The sequence below is a fragment of the Scyliorhinus canicula genome, chromosome 14, assembly GCF_902713615.1.
Source record: "Scyliorhinus canicula chromosome 14, sScyCan1.1, whole genome shotgun sequence".
In the NCBI taxonomy this organism is placed as follows: domain Eukaryota; kingdom Metazoa; phylum Chordata; class Chondrichthyes; order Carcharhiniformes; family Scyliorhinidae; genus Scyliorhinus; species Scyliorhinus canicula.
In genome coordinates, this window is record NC_052159.1 from 46,783,617 (window position 1) to 46,796,905 (window position 13,289).

The 13,289-nt window shown below is 43.8% G+C and overlaps 1 protein-coding gene across 2 annotated transcripts in view; it reads right to left on the reverse strand.

Annotated features, from left to right (window-relative positions):
• The window catches only part of pan3 (poly(A) specific ribonuclease subunit PAN3), a 238,230-nt gene that overhangs the window by 77,462 nt on the left and 147,479 nt on the right, over window positions 1-13,289 (reverse strand). The window lies entirely within an intron of this gene.

Consider the following 13,289-nt stretch of genomic DNA (forward strand, 5'->3'; position numbering starts at 1 on the left):
ACATTACCATATACAGCATCCAGCATTGTCCCAACGCCTTCAAAATGCTAGTGCCTCCCATGCATAAGAAAAACATTAAATTAGAGTTACGGTTAGGGTTAACCCGAACCCCCATGCTCTGCAACTGCTGCTCTATCTCAATTTTTTCTTCCTCTCAAAGTCCTCAAAGTATTGTTGTATGGCAACTGCATGTCTCATTTTCTATTTGATAAGAGCCTGTGATCTGCCTACATTCCACTCCACCTCAGACTGTCTTCCACTAAATGACATTGGTCTGTACCTTTCACTTCTCAAATATTGGTCTACTGTTTGTTCCTTATCCTTTCCACTCCAATATTGGTGACTAATATTTCAGCCACTTAACTTTCTGGAACCTGCATCGCTTCTGCTTTTAGGATCCTGCTAAAAAGCCTCACTTGCCATCCAATCTTGCCAGCCTGCCATCAAACTTCATCCCATCTATTCCTTTCCTCTCCTTTCATCTTCATAATTTTGTAAAGCACTTTCTAGCATGAATAGAATCATTGTATCGTGAGACATTCTAGGACACAAAGCTTCAGAATGTCATTCATATATTGAAAAACTGCAGTTGAGTCAAGCTTTGTTACAGACTATCGATTGAGTGAGGTGGGATCTTGAAGGGAGTTTTCTTTTCCACAGCCATTCCAGACATAACGTAAATTATGGTTTTCTGGGTTTTCATGAAATAATTCAAGAGTTTCTTTCAAGCATAGTTGCGATATCTACTGCCATGGCTCCTATTTGGTGAAGACAGGTTCAAGATTCAATTCTGTCTTTCAAAAGGGAATTGGATAAGCAACTGAAGGGAAAACATTTGCAGGACTACGGGGAAAGGGAGGGGTACTGGGACCAACTAAACTGATCTTGCAGACAGCCAACATAAGCTTACAGATGAAAGGTCAAATGTCCTCCTCTGAACTGTAACCATTCATTGATTGTGTGGTACTATGAATGGCACTGAATAGGGCAGCACGGTGGCCTAGTGGTTAGCACAACCGCCTCACGGCGCTGAGGTCCCAGGTTCGATCCCGGCTCTGGGTCACTGTCCGTGTGGAGTTTGCACGTTCTCCCCGTGTCTGCGTGGGTTTCGCCCCCACAACCCAAAAATGTGCAGAGTAGGTGGATTGGCCACGCTAAATTGCCCCTTAATTGGAAAAAATAATTGGCTAATCTAAATTAAAAAAAAAAAAATGAATGGCACTGAATACATCCATATGATTCAGTGAACCACAGTGAAAGCCATAAATACAGACACAACTTCCTTGTCCTTGATCAGCAGTACCAAACAACTTGAGAAATAAATCTTGATGTTTATTAGCCACTGCATGGAGTTACACATTCTGGTAAATAAAACCTGCCCAATAGACCTTGCCGTATGCCATGTTATCTCAATTATGGACGGGATTCCTCGGCCGTTCATTGGGGGCGGGGTCTCTGGGCCTGCAGGCAGCACCTCCCTGCCTTGGGCTTCCCAGTGGAGTAGGGTGGTTTCAATGGGAAATCCCACTGACAAGCAGTGGGAGCAGAGAATCCTGCCACCAGCAAACGGCACACCAAATTTTCCGTCCTCGCTACCAGTGGTAGCGGGGCAGATTTGAAACAGAGAATCTGCACCTTTATGTCTCAATTATTATTTTTTTTTAAAAAAACAATTTGCCACCCTACAATTTAAAAATGTATTGCTCGTACAAAGTAGGTTAATAATTCAGTGACACAAAGACTTCAGAAGGGAAGAAAATACAAATAGAATCCACTTGCTGACACAACTGCCACTTTTACAATTGATGACAGAAGTTCTGGTTTCCCCTCCTACGGTAGATTAGCGTCAGCCTTGGTTCAGTGGTAATATTCTCATCTACAAGTTAGAAAGTCATGGATTCAATTCCCACTCCAAAGGCTCGAGTGTATAATCTAGGCTGATCATTCAGTGAATTCATGAGGAAGTGCTGCACTGGTGGAAATGTCATCTTTCAAGATGACACAAAGCCAAGTCCCAATAAAATATCCCATGGAAAGGGCAAGGAAGGTCCTTCAGTCTGCTAGTCAACATTTATCCTTCAACCAACATTACCAATCTATGTATCTGATCATTTATCACAATGCTGCTTGTAGAACCTTGCTATATGCTAAATGGTTGCATAATTTTTCAACGTTACAACACTGACTACATTGACTGTTAAGTGTCTTTCGACATTCAGAATCATGGAAGATGATATATGCAAGGCCTTTCTTTTGCTATTAAATTTGTCAGCTGATCTTGTCTATTGGTTGAAGCATCTTTCATGTATTGCAATGGCTTTCCAGTGAAATAACAACTATGGCCATGAAACAGTAGTCAAAGTGCTGTCAAGTGGCTGGGAAAATCCAAAGATTATTTTAGGGTTAGATTTCATCATTTAAATACCAAGACCCTCACCCAGAAAGTTGAACTAATAAGGAATTGCATGAAAATAACCAATATGACCTTCACAACATCTGTAAGAAAGGCTCAATTCTAAGATTAAGAAATCTGCACCCAATGCATTGAAGATTCAGGCAAGCTAAACATTGCACACGCTTCCACATTTGGAGGTAAAATTCATAAATGCATCCTCAGGGAATTTTTAACCATGGCCCTTAGATTCCACAGCATTACATCTGATTACACAGGATACATGGAAACAGGTCGTGCTCCACTCAAGCATCCTCCCAGCTTAGTGTTTGCTTTCCTTATGGCCATGTTAACCTGCAGCACAATGTCTAGAAATATGTATATATGTACTCTGAGATCCCACTGTTTCTCTACCCCACGTAGACTTGCAACTTCCAAGTAATAAGTAGCTCACTAGAAATATTTTGTACAGCTATGATTAGAGACCCCACCGAGTTGGATAATTTTACTTATGCTTGACTATTTAGAAAAGTATCTATTGCCGGTAACCACCACAATTTATTCTATGATACAGTCCAAAGCAGCATTATCATTCTGAGCTGAGAGATCTGCATCAGAGGGAATTCCCATGTTATGAAACTGAGAATTATCTGCTTAGATCGGTTGGGAATCTACCCTTGATTTGAGTAGAATTCTTTGCAGGTTAATGTCACCATGCCAATAGTCCTTTGTTGTGCATGAGCACTTGGCTAAGGAGTCCTTGGAATGATTTGATAAAGGGTTGAAGCCTTCATGATGTTCTGTTAAATAACAAAACATTTAATATATTCCTAGCTATCTAATCTAACCTAAGCAATTTCTGTAAAAAGTTTGGAGGGAAGAGCAAATGACCACTACCCAAGGAGAAATAAAGCGTTGTAATAGCTTCATAGCTTTTCCAAGAGCCGGTGCAGACGCGATGGGCCGAATGGCCTCCTTCTGCACTGTAAATAAATTCTATGAAACTGGGGTTGGTCACCACATGCAGATCGATCTACCTATCTGCAAACTCAAAATATTTTAATGAAGCTGCTCAGCATTTGAAATAGCTAAAGACTTAAATCAAGGTTGACTGTACTCTCATGGGGAGGAGAATGTTGAATGTCAAAAAATTCAAGATTTAAGTCAGCCATGGAAAACGACAAGAAGCAATCTAAAGTAAAAATACTAAATTGGAGGAAGGCTTTTCACAGTGGGGTGAGAACAGATACACCCAGATAAATTGGATTCAAAGATTTCCAGACAAAACTATAACAGAAAATTGGGCTGTCTTTAAAGAGATGATTTGGCATAGTTGAGATAAATTTCCACACAAGGGGTAGTCGGTGCAACCAACGGCAGGGCTGCCTGCATGACAGAAAAGATAGAGAGTCCAGTAAAGCAGAAAAAGGGTGCATATAACTGATGCAAGACTGATAATACAAGTTTGAATATTAATCCCACAGTCCTTCTTCAAAAGAGTTAACAGGATGATCATGAGCTTTGTCTGGGCGGGAAAATCCCCGCGGGTGAAGAAGGCGATGCTGGAGAGGAACCGCAGCGAGGGAGGGCTGGCTTTGCCGAGTCTGATTAATTATTACTGGGCGGCCAACATCACTATGATAAGGAAGTGGATGGTGGGTACAGGGTCTATCTGGGAGCGGGTGGAGGTGGCTTCGTGCAGGGGCTCCAGCTTGGCAGCCCTGGTCACGGCTCCTCTACCGCTGCCTCCGGCCAGGTACTCCACCAGCCCAGTAGTGGTGGCGACCCTGCGGATATGGGGCCAGTGGAGGAGGCATGTAGGGGAGACGGGGGCATCGGTTTGGGCGCCAATCTGCGACAACCATCGGTTTGCCCCCGGGAGTATGGATGGGGGGTTTCGAGTAAGGAGGCGGGCGGGGGTGGGAAGGGTGGGCGATATGTTCCTGGAAGGGAGCTTTGCGAGTTTGAGGAGCTTGGAGGAGAAATTTGGGCTGGTAAGGGGAAATGATTTTAGGTACCTACAGTTGCGGGACTTTGTTCGTAGACAGGTCCCATCTTTCCCACGCCTCCCGCCAATGGGGATCCAAGACAGAATAGTCTCCAGGGGGGAAGAAGGGGAGGGTAGAGTCTCTGATATTTATAAGGTGCTCATGAGGGAGGAAGGGTCCCAGACGGAGGAACTGAAACTTAAATGGGAGGAGGAGCTAGGCGGGGAAATGGAGGACGGGCTGTGGGCAGAGGCCCTGAGTAGGGTAAATTTGACCGCGACATGTGCCAGGCTTGGGCTGATTCAATTTAAGGTCGTTCACCGGGCCCACATGACGGTGGCTCGGATGAGCAAATTCTTTGGGATAGAGGACAAATGCGCTAGGTGCGCGGGAGGACCAACAAACCACGTTCACATGTTTTGGGCATGCCCCAAGCTTAAGGGGTACTGGGAGGGATTTGCGGGTGTCATGTCCCGGGTGCTAAAAACAAGGGTGGCGATGGGTCCAGGGGTGGCAATTTTTGGGGTTTCGGAAGACCCGGGAGTCCAGGGGGAGAAAGAGGCCGATGTTTTGGCCTTTGCTTCCCGGATAGCCCGGCGACGAATACTATTGGCGTGGAGGGACTCAAAGCCCCCGAAGACTGAGTTGTGGCTTGCGGACATGTCGAGTTTCCTGGGTATGGAAAAAATTAAGTTCGCCTTGAGGGGATCTGTACAGGGGTTCGCCCAGAAGTGGCAACCATTTATTGACTTCTTTGCGGGAGAGTGAGCGTCAGCAGGTGGTGGGGGTAGAGTAGAGTAGGAGGGATAAAATGGCCTGTGGGAGAGGAGCGGGCTTGTGCAGTATGTTACGATTGAAGTATTGAAAGTACGTGGATGTTTGCACATTTTTGCCTTTTTTGCTTTCTTTCTGTTGATGTCTGTAACTGTTTACAAAGCCCAAAACTACCTCAATAAAATTGTTTATTAAAAAAAAAGTTTGAATATTAAAAGCTCAAAGGGGAAGTGATAAAGGAAATCAGAGATGTACAAAGAGAGTATGAGAAAAGACTCGCAGTTAACATGAAAGGGAATCTGAAGTTTTTTGTAAGCATGTAAATAGTAAATCAGTGAAAAGAACTCAAGAAATAGGAGGAGTAGACCATCTAGTCCCTCAAACCTTCTCCTGTCATTCAATTTTGTCATGGCTAATTTTCTACATCAACTGCACTTTCCTGCGATCTCCCCATATTTCTTGATTCCGAGAACAAAAATCTATTGATTTCAGTGTGGAATTATACCTAACAATGAAGCATCCACAACTCTCAGGATAAACAATTCCAAAGATTCATAACTTCTAAATGCCTACCCTGTGAAGTCTCTTCAAGTCTGCTTTAATAAAAATCACCTCTTCTAAACTCCAGAGAATATAGATACAATTAACTCAAGATGTCTTCACAGGAACCAATCTAGTGAACGAACCTTCACTACTGCTTTCAAGTATATCCTTCCTTAGTTATGGAAACTAAAACAGTGCACAATACTCTCGTTGTAGTCACACCAAAACCCTATAGAATTGTAGTAACACTTCCTATTCTTGGGCTCTGCTTTCTTTGCAATAAGTGCCAACATGCCATTTGTCTTCTTAATTGCTTGCTATACCTGCATGCTAATTTTGTATTCCCTATATAAGTACACCCAAGTCCTGCTGAACAACATCATTTAAAAGTTTCATGTTTTTAAAAATATTCTGTTCTATCCTTACTATGAAAGTGAATAACTTCACATTTCCCCACATTATACTCCATATGCTACATTGTTGCCCATTCATTTAACCTGTCTATATCTTTTTGCAGGCTCTATGTCCCTCTCACAGCTCGTATTCCCACCTAGCTTTGTATCATTAGCAAATTTAGATATGTTATTCTTAATTGCATTGCTTAAGTCATTCATATAAATTGTAAATAGTTGCAGCAGCACTCCACTAGTTACAGTCCAAAACTTGAAAACGCCCTGTTTATTTGTACTCTCTGCTTATTGTCCATTAACCATTTCTCCTTCCATACTAATATATTACCCCCAAAATGAATGAGCCCTTATCTTGCACATTAATATTTTGCGTGGCATCTAACCAAATGGATTTTGGAAATCCAATTATACTACATCTACTAGCTCACCTTCATCTGCACTATTAGTTACATCCTCAAAAAACTATTGGCCAGACACAATTTCTCTTTGTCTGTTAACTTTGATCAGATTTCCTCAATAATAGATTCCAGTGTTTTCTGGATGACTGATATCAAGGTAATTGGCCTGTAGTTCCCTGTTGTCGCTCTCCCTCCTTTCTTAACATTAGAGTTACATATGCCAACATTCAGTCTGCTGGGACAGTTCCAGAAGAGAGGAAGCTCAGAAAGTAATAATCACTGCATCCACTACATTGTAGCTTCCTCTTTGACAACCATTGGGTGCAAGCCATTAGTGGCACGGTAGCATAGTGCTTCACACTGCTGCTTCACAGTGCCAGGGTCCCGGGTTAGATTCCTGCTTTTATCACCGTCGACGTGGAATCTGCACATTCTCCCAGTGTCTGCGTGGGTTTTCTCCAGGTGCTCCGGTTTCTTCCCACAAGTCCCGAAAGATGAACTAGTTAGGTGAACTGGACATTCTGAATTCTCCCTGTGTACCCATACTGGCGCCGGAGTATGGCGACTAGGGGATTTTCACAATAACTTCATTGCAGTGTTAATGTAAGCTTACTTGTGACAATAATAAAGATTATTAAATAAAAAGAGATTTGTAAACTTTTAGTCTCTCAAGTTGAATAGTTGTTTGCTTGTACAAAACTTGAATATTTCAGGAAAAAATAGGCATGCTATCGAAGCTTTTTGTCTTGCCCTCATCAGGAATGCTCGCAAGAGTTTTCTAACAGTAACAGAACAATAACTTACACTGCATGAGAAGAGCATGCTGATGGGTTGGCAAGTGGACCCGAAATTGCTGTTCCCGTTACTGCTGGAAAATTGTTGCAAGCCATCCTGATGAGTGCAAGACGAAAAGCTTTGATAGCATTTCTCCGATGTTTCGCCAATATTTTTTTCTGCTGATACTTATTACATTAACTTCCTCCCTCTTATTACCTCTTTGAATACCCCAACCCTCCCCATTTCTGGTATGGAATTTGCTGAGAAACACAAAACATTTGCCATTTCATTATTCTCCAGGTTAATTTCTTCTGTATCTGCCTCCAAGTAACCACTATTTTCTTTAGCTGCTCTTTTCCTTTTTGTATACTTGTAAAAGCTCTTATAAACTGGGTTATTTTCCTGGCTAGTTCATGCTGATTCTATTTTTTCAACTTTTTGTCACCCTTTACTGGTTTCCCTCGCAACTGACAGATGGCACTTTCTTGCTGAGTTATTTTTCATACGAGAAATGTTTTTTTGAACATTTTGAACTGTTTATTTACCTTCACACTTTTTATTCTATTTACCCAATCAACCTTAATCATCTCTCCTCAAAGACATATATATTTTTTTAATAAACATTTTATTGAGATATTTTTTGGTATTATAACTATAAACTTAGTGCAAAAGCCTCCCTTACAGGTCCCACCTTTATTTTTTTTTTATACATGTTTTTTATTGAGTTTTCATATTTTATATCCAACAAATTACAAATTATTAGAGAGAGAAAAAGAAAAAAGAAGAAAGAAAAAAAAACGCAAAAATTAACATGTATATTTACAGGTAAGCATCTTCATAATAACAACTGTGGCCGCCCCCTTTAGCCGGCATAAATATTTTACATTCCCCAATATGGCCGAGGCACATGTTTATAGGCATTTATTTAGAGTTTGGTTTTGGGCCTTAGCTAGCCATCAAACCCCCATAACGAACCCGTAGCCCCCCGGCTACCTTCCCCCGATTCCCGTCCATTTTCCCCTGATTCATGGCCACCCGACTATTCTTCCTCTTGTACGTTGGCCACAAACAGGTCCCGGAACAATTGCATTAATGGCTCCCACGTTCTGTGGAAGCCGTCGTCTGACTCTCGGATGGCGAATTTGATTTTCTCCATTTGGAGAGATTCCGAGAGGTCGGACAGCCAGTCTGCAGCTCTGGGCGGTGCTGCTGACCGCCAGCCAAACAGGATTCTACGGCGGGCGATCAGGCAGGCAAAGGCAAGGGCGTCCGCCCTCCTCCCCAGGAATAGATCTGGCTGGTCTGAAACCCTGAAGACCGCCACTATCGGGCATGGCTCCACCCTCACCCCCACCACTTTGGACATAGCCTCGAAGAAGGCTGTCCAGTACTCCACAAGTGTGGGGCAAGACCAGAACATGTGGGCGTGGTTGGCCGGGCCTCTTTGGCACCGTTAACATCTGTCCTCCACCTCCGGGAAGAACCTACTCATACGGTTTCTTGTTAAGTGGGCTCTATGTACCACTTTTAGTTGCGTTAGGCTGGGCTTGGCGCACGTGGAGGTGGAGTTGACCCTATGCAGTGCTTCGCTCCAGAGTCCCCACCCTATCTCAATCCCCAAGTCGTCCTCCCATTTAATTCTTGTTGCGTCCAGTACGGTGTCGTCCCTTTCTACCAGTCGGTCATACATGTCGCTACAGTTCCCTTTCTCTAGGATACTTGCGTCCAGTAGGTCTTCCAGTAGTGTCTGTCGTGGCGGTTGTGGGTACGTCCTTGTCTCCTTTCGTAGGAAGTTTTTGAGCTGCAGGTACCGTAGCTCGTTCCCCCCAGCTAGCCGAAATTTCTCTGTCAGTTCGTCCAGTGTTGCGATCCTGTCGTCCGTGTATAGGTCCCTGACTGTCAGTGTCCCCCCCGTCCTGCCTCCACCTTTTGAAGGTGGCGTCAGTCAGTGCTGGTGTGAACCTATGGTTGTTGCAAATGGGAGCCTTGTCCAACATTTTGGTCAGGCCAAATTGCTGCCACAGTTGGTTCCAGGATTGGAGGGTGGCTGTCACCACTGGGCTGCTGGAGTGTTTTTTGGGTGGGGATGGGAGTGCTGCCGTGGCGAGGGCCCGGAGGGAGGTCCCCATGCAGGAGGCCTCCTCCACACCCACCCACTCGGCTTCTGGCTCCTGGATCCATCCCCTTACTCGCTCGGCTGTTGCCGCCCAGTGGTAGAATTGTAGATTCGGGAGGGCTAGCCCTCCCCCCCTGGATTTTGTTTTTTGTAGGACCTTCTTTGGGATCCTAGCATTTTTACCCCCCCCCCCCCCCCCAATACGAACGTCATGATAAGTTTGTCCAGCACTTTGAAAAAGGCCTTGGGGATGTAGATCGGAATGGATCTAAACAGGAAGAGGAACCTGGGCAGTACGTTCATTTTGATCGTCTGGGCTCTCCCCGCGAGGGAGGTCCCACCTTTATTAACCCCCTACTCTAAGCTAAACTAACCCCCCCCCCCCCCCCCTTCTGCTAACTATTAATTTTCCGCGAAGAAGTCGACGAACGTTTGCCACTTCCAGGCGAACCCCAACAGTGACTCTCTCAAGGCAAACTTGATTTTCTCCAAACAGAGAAAGCTAGACATGTCCGATAGCCAGGTCTCCGACTTCGGGGGCTTTGAATCCCTCCAAGCTAAGAATATCCGTCTCCGAGCTACCAGGGAAGCAAAGGCCAGAACGTCTGCCTCTTTCTCCTCCTGGATTCCCGGGTCTTCCGACACCCCGAAAATCGCCATCTCTGGACTCAACGCCACCCTTGTTTTTAACACCATGGACATGACATCTGCAAACACTTGCCAAAATCCCCTAAGCTTCCAACATGCCCAGAACATGTGGACATGGTTCGCTGGTCCTCCTACACATTTTGCATACCTGTCTTCCACCCCAAAGAATCTGCTCATCTGGGCCACTGTCATGTGAGCCCAATGAAAGACCTTAAACTGTATCAGGCTGAGCCTGGCACATGTTGTGGACGCGTTGACGCTACTCAATGCGTCCCCGCCCATAGACCACTTCCCCCAGCTCCTCTTCCCACTTGCGCTTCAGCTCCTCGGTCTGTGTCTCCTCTGACTCCATATGTTCCTTGTAAATGTCCGAGACACTCCCTTCTCCTACCCACCCTCTGGAAACTACCCTGTCCTGAATCCCCCTTAGCGGTAGGAGCGGGAAGGTTGACACCTGTTTACATAGGAAGTGCCGCAGCTGCAGATACCTGAATTAGTTTCCCGTCGCCAACCCAAACTTCTCCTCCAGTGCCCTCATACTCTGAAAGCTCCCCTCATAAACATATCCCCTATCCTCTCAATCCCTGCTCTCCGCCATATCCGGAACCCCCCATCCATACTTCCCAGGGCAAACCAGTGATTATTCTAAAAGATTTTTGCTTGGGACTGGAATTTGTCGCTTTTAAACGGAATTGTATTGTACAGGTCAAGGTCTCAAATTGGGCAACCTCTGGACCGAGGCTGAGCTGGATTCCAGACCTTGCCATATTTCTTGCCGAATGGAATCAATGGCCAGTTGGAATGTAAGAATAGACCGGTGCGCAAGCAACGAAGGGGGTAACCACACTATGATAATGCAGCACTTAGTCGAATTGTCACAGCAAGATGTTTATTTTTTTTACTCAACTAAAATTGAAGTATGATATTTTTTAAATGTCCAATTTTCAGACAACTGCAATTTGTGGACAGTCTGATGAGAGACCAGTTATGGGGCTAATTAGGGATCAACAAGTTAGGGGATATGGCTGAGGTACTGAGTGAGTACTTTGCATTTTTTTTAACCATCAAAAGAGATGCCGCCAAAAGCATCGTTTAAGAGGTAGTCAAAACGTTGAATGAGCTACAAATTGAAAAAGGGGTGCTATTAGAACGGCTAGACATAAGAAGTTTATGAGTCACCAGGAGGTACTGATCCATAATATTCCAATAATCTTAGCTAGAGGGAAATGGTGACGTAGTGATAATATCGTTGGATTAGTAATCCCAAAATCCAGGTTAATGCTCTGGATATATGGGTTCAAATCCCACCATTGCAGCGGGTGGCATTTAAATTCAATTAATAAATCTAAATATAAAGCTTGTATCAATAATGGTAACCATGACAAATATCAATTGTTATAAAAACAATCTAGATCATCAATGTCTTTTAGCAAAGATCCTTCTGTACCTGATCTGGCCTAAATGTGACTCCAGACCCACAGCAATGTACTGACCCATTGAAATGGATTAACAGGCCACTTAGTTCAGTGGCAAATTAAGGATGGGCACAAATGCTGGCCATGTCACAAATCATTGAAGGTGGCAGGCCGTTTAAGAAAACGCACACAGGACTCTAGGCTTTATACATAGAGACAAAGTACAAAAGGAAGAAAATTACGATGAACCTTTATTTTAAAAATGGTTCAGCCTCAACCGAGTTGTGCACCCAATTTTGGGCACCGCACTTTAGAAATGGTGTAAGGAATCAAAGAGGGTGCAGAAAAGATTTACAAAAATGGTTTCATTTTTGATGAGGGGCTTCTGTTACATGGATAGACGAGACAAACTGGGAATGTTCTTCTCAGAGAAGTTTGAAAAGAGATTGGATTGAAGTGTTCAAAATCACAAGGTGTCTGGAGAGAGTTGATAGAGAGGAAAGAAAGGGTCGGGGAGGCATGGTGGTGCAGTGGTTAGCACTGCTGCCTCACGGCGTCGAAAACCCGAATTCGATCCCACGCCGAGTCACTGTCCGTGTGGTGTTAGCACATTCTCCCAGTGTCTGCGTGGGTCTCACCCCCACAACCTAATGATGTGCAAGGTAGGTGGATTGGCCATGCTAAGTTGCCCCTTAATTGGGAAAAAAAGAATTGGGTACTTTAAATTTATATTAAAAATAAAGGGTTGAGAACCAGTGGACACCAATTTAAAGTTACAGGCAAAAGACCCAGAGGGTTCATGAGAAAATCATTTTTACACAGCGAGTGATTAGGATCTGGAATGTTTGGCTGAGTATGGTGGAGGCAAATCTGGGCTTTCAGAAAATAATTGGATAAGCACCTGAAGAAAAATAGTTGCAAAGGACAAGGGAAAAGGGACCAGCAAAGTTGCTTTTGAGATAGCTGCATCAATATGATGGGCTAAATAGCCTACTCCTGATCTCAGAAGTGTAAAGTTTTTCATATGCTGTCCAGTGAGGTCTTCAGGTCTTCATCCATTCCCTTCATTTGTCTCCAAACCTTTTCCCCTCCTGATACCCCCTGACAATCTCCCCCCCGTCAACCCCTCTGACAACCCCCCCCCCCCCCCCCCCCCCCCCCCCCCCCGACAATCTCCCCCGGACAATCTCATGGTTATCCTATGATAATTGTCAGATTGATGTTTGAACCTCCATGAATGTCAGAAAGCTATTAAAAGAATAAGGATACCAGGACTAAATTTGATGGTGACCACACAGCTGCACCTGACAGAGTAGGTTACAAACTTCTCAACAAACTTTACAGACCAGGGATCGAGATGAAGATCGCATGGCATTTATGACTCTCCTATTCAACATAAAAGTTGACAAGCAATTGGAAAGTTCCTCATTGTTAATACGATTACCGCATCATCCCAAATTACACCTACTGTGATAATAGTGGATCATGAATTTATGTTGACAACTTCAGCTTGCAACTACAAACATTTTTGAAATGCAATGTTAAAATGTAGTGTTGTAGTGAAATTGAATTTCATACAGCACAATAGGCAAGAAAACAAAATATTCCAATTTTCCTAACCAAACACAAAACAAATTTTACAATGAATTCCAAAATCTTGAAACTAGAGTATCATACTCGCTCTGGACTTCATTGTAAAAAAAAAACTTAATATTTCAACCTTCAATTTGGAAGTTATATCTTTCCTCACTTGGCAATTTTTTTTACAAGAGTATCAATGCTCATTTGTGATTAGTCAAGAGTGTACTGCTGTTCTCTCACTCATTTG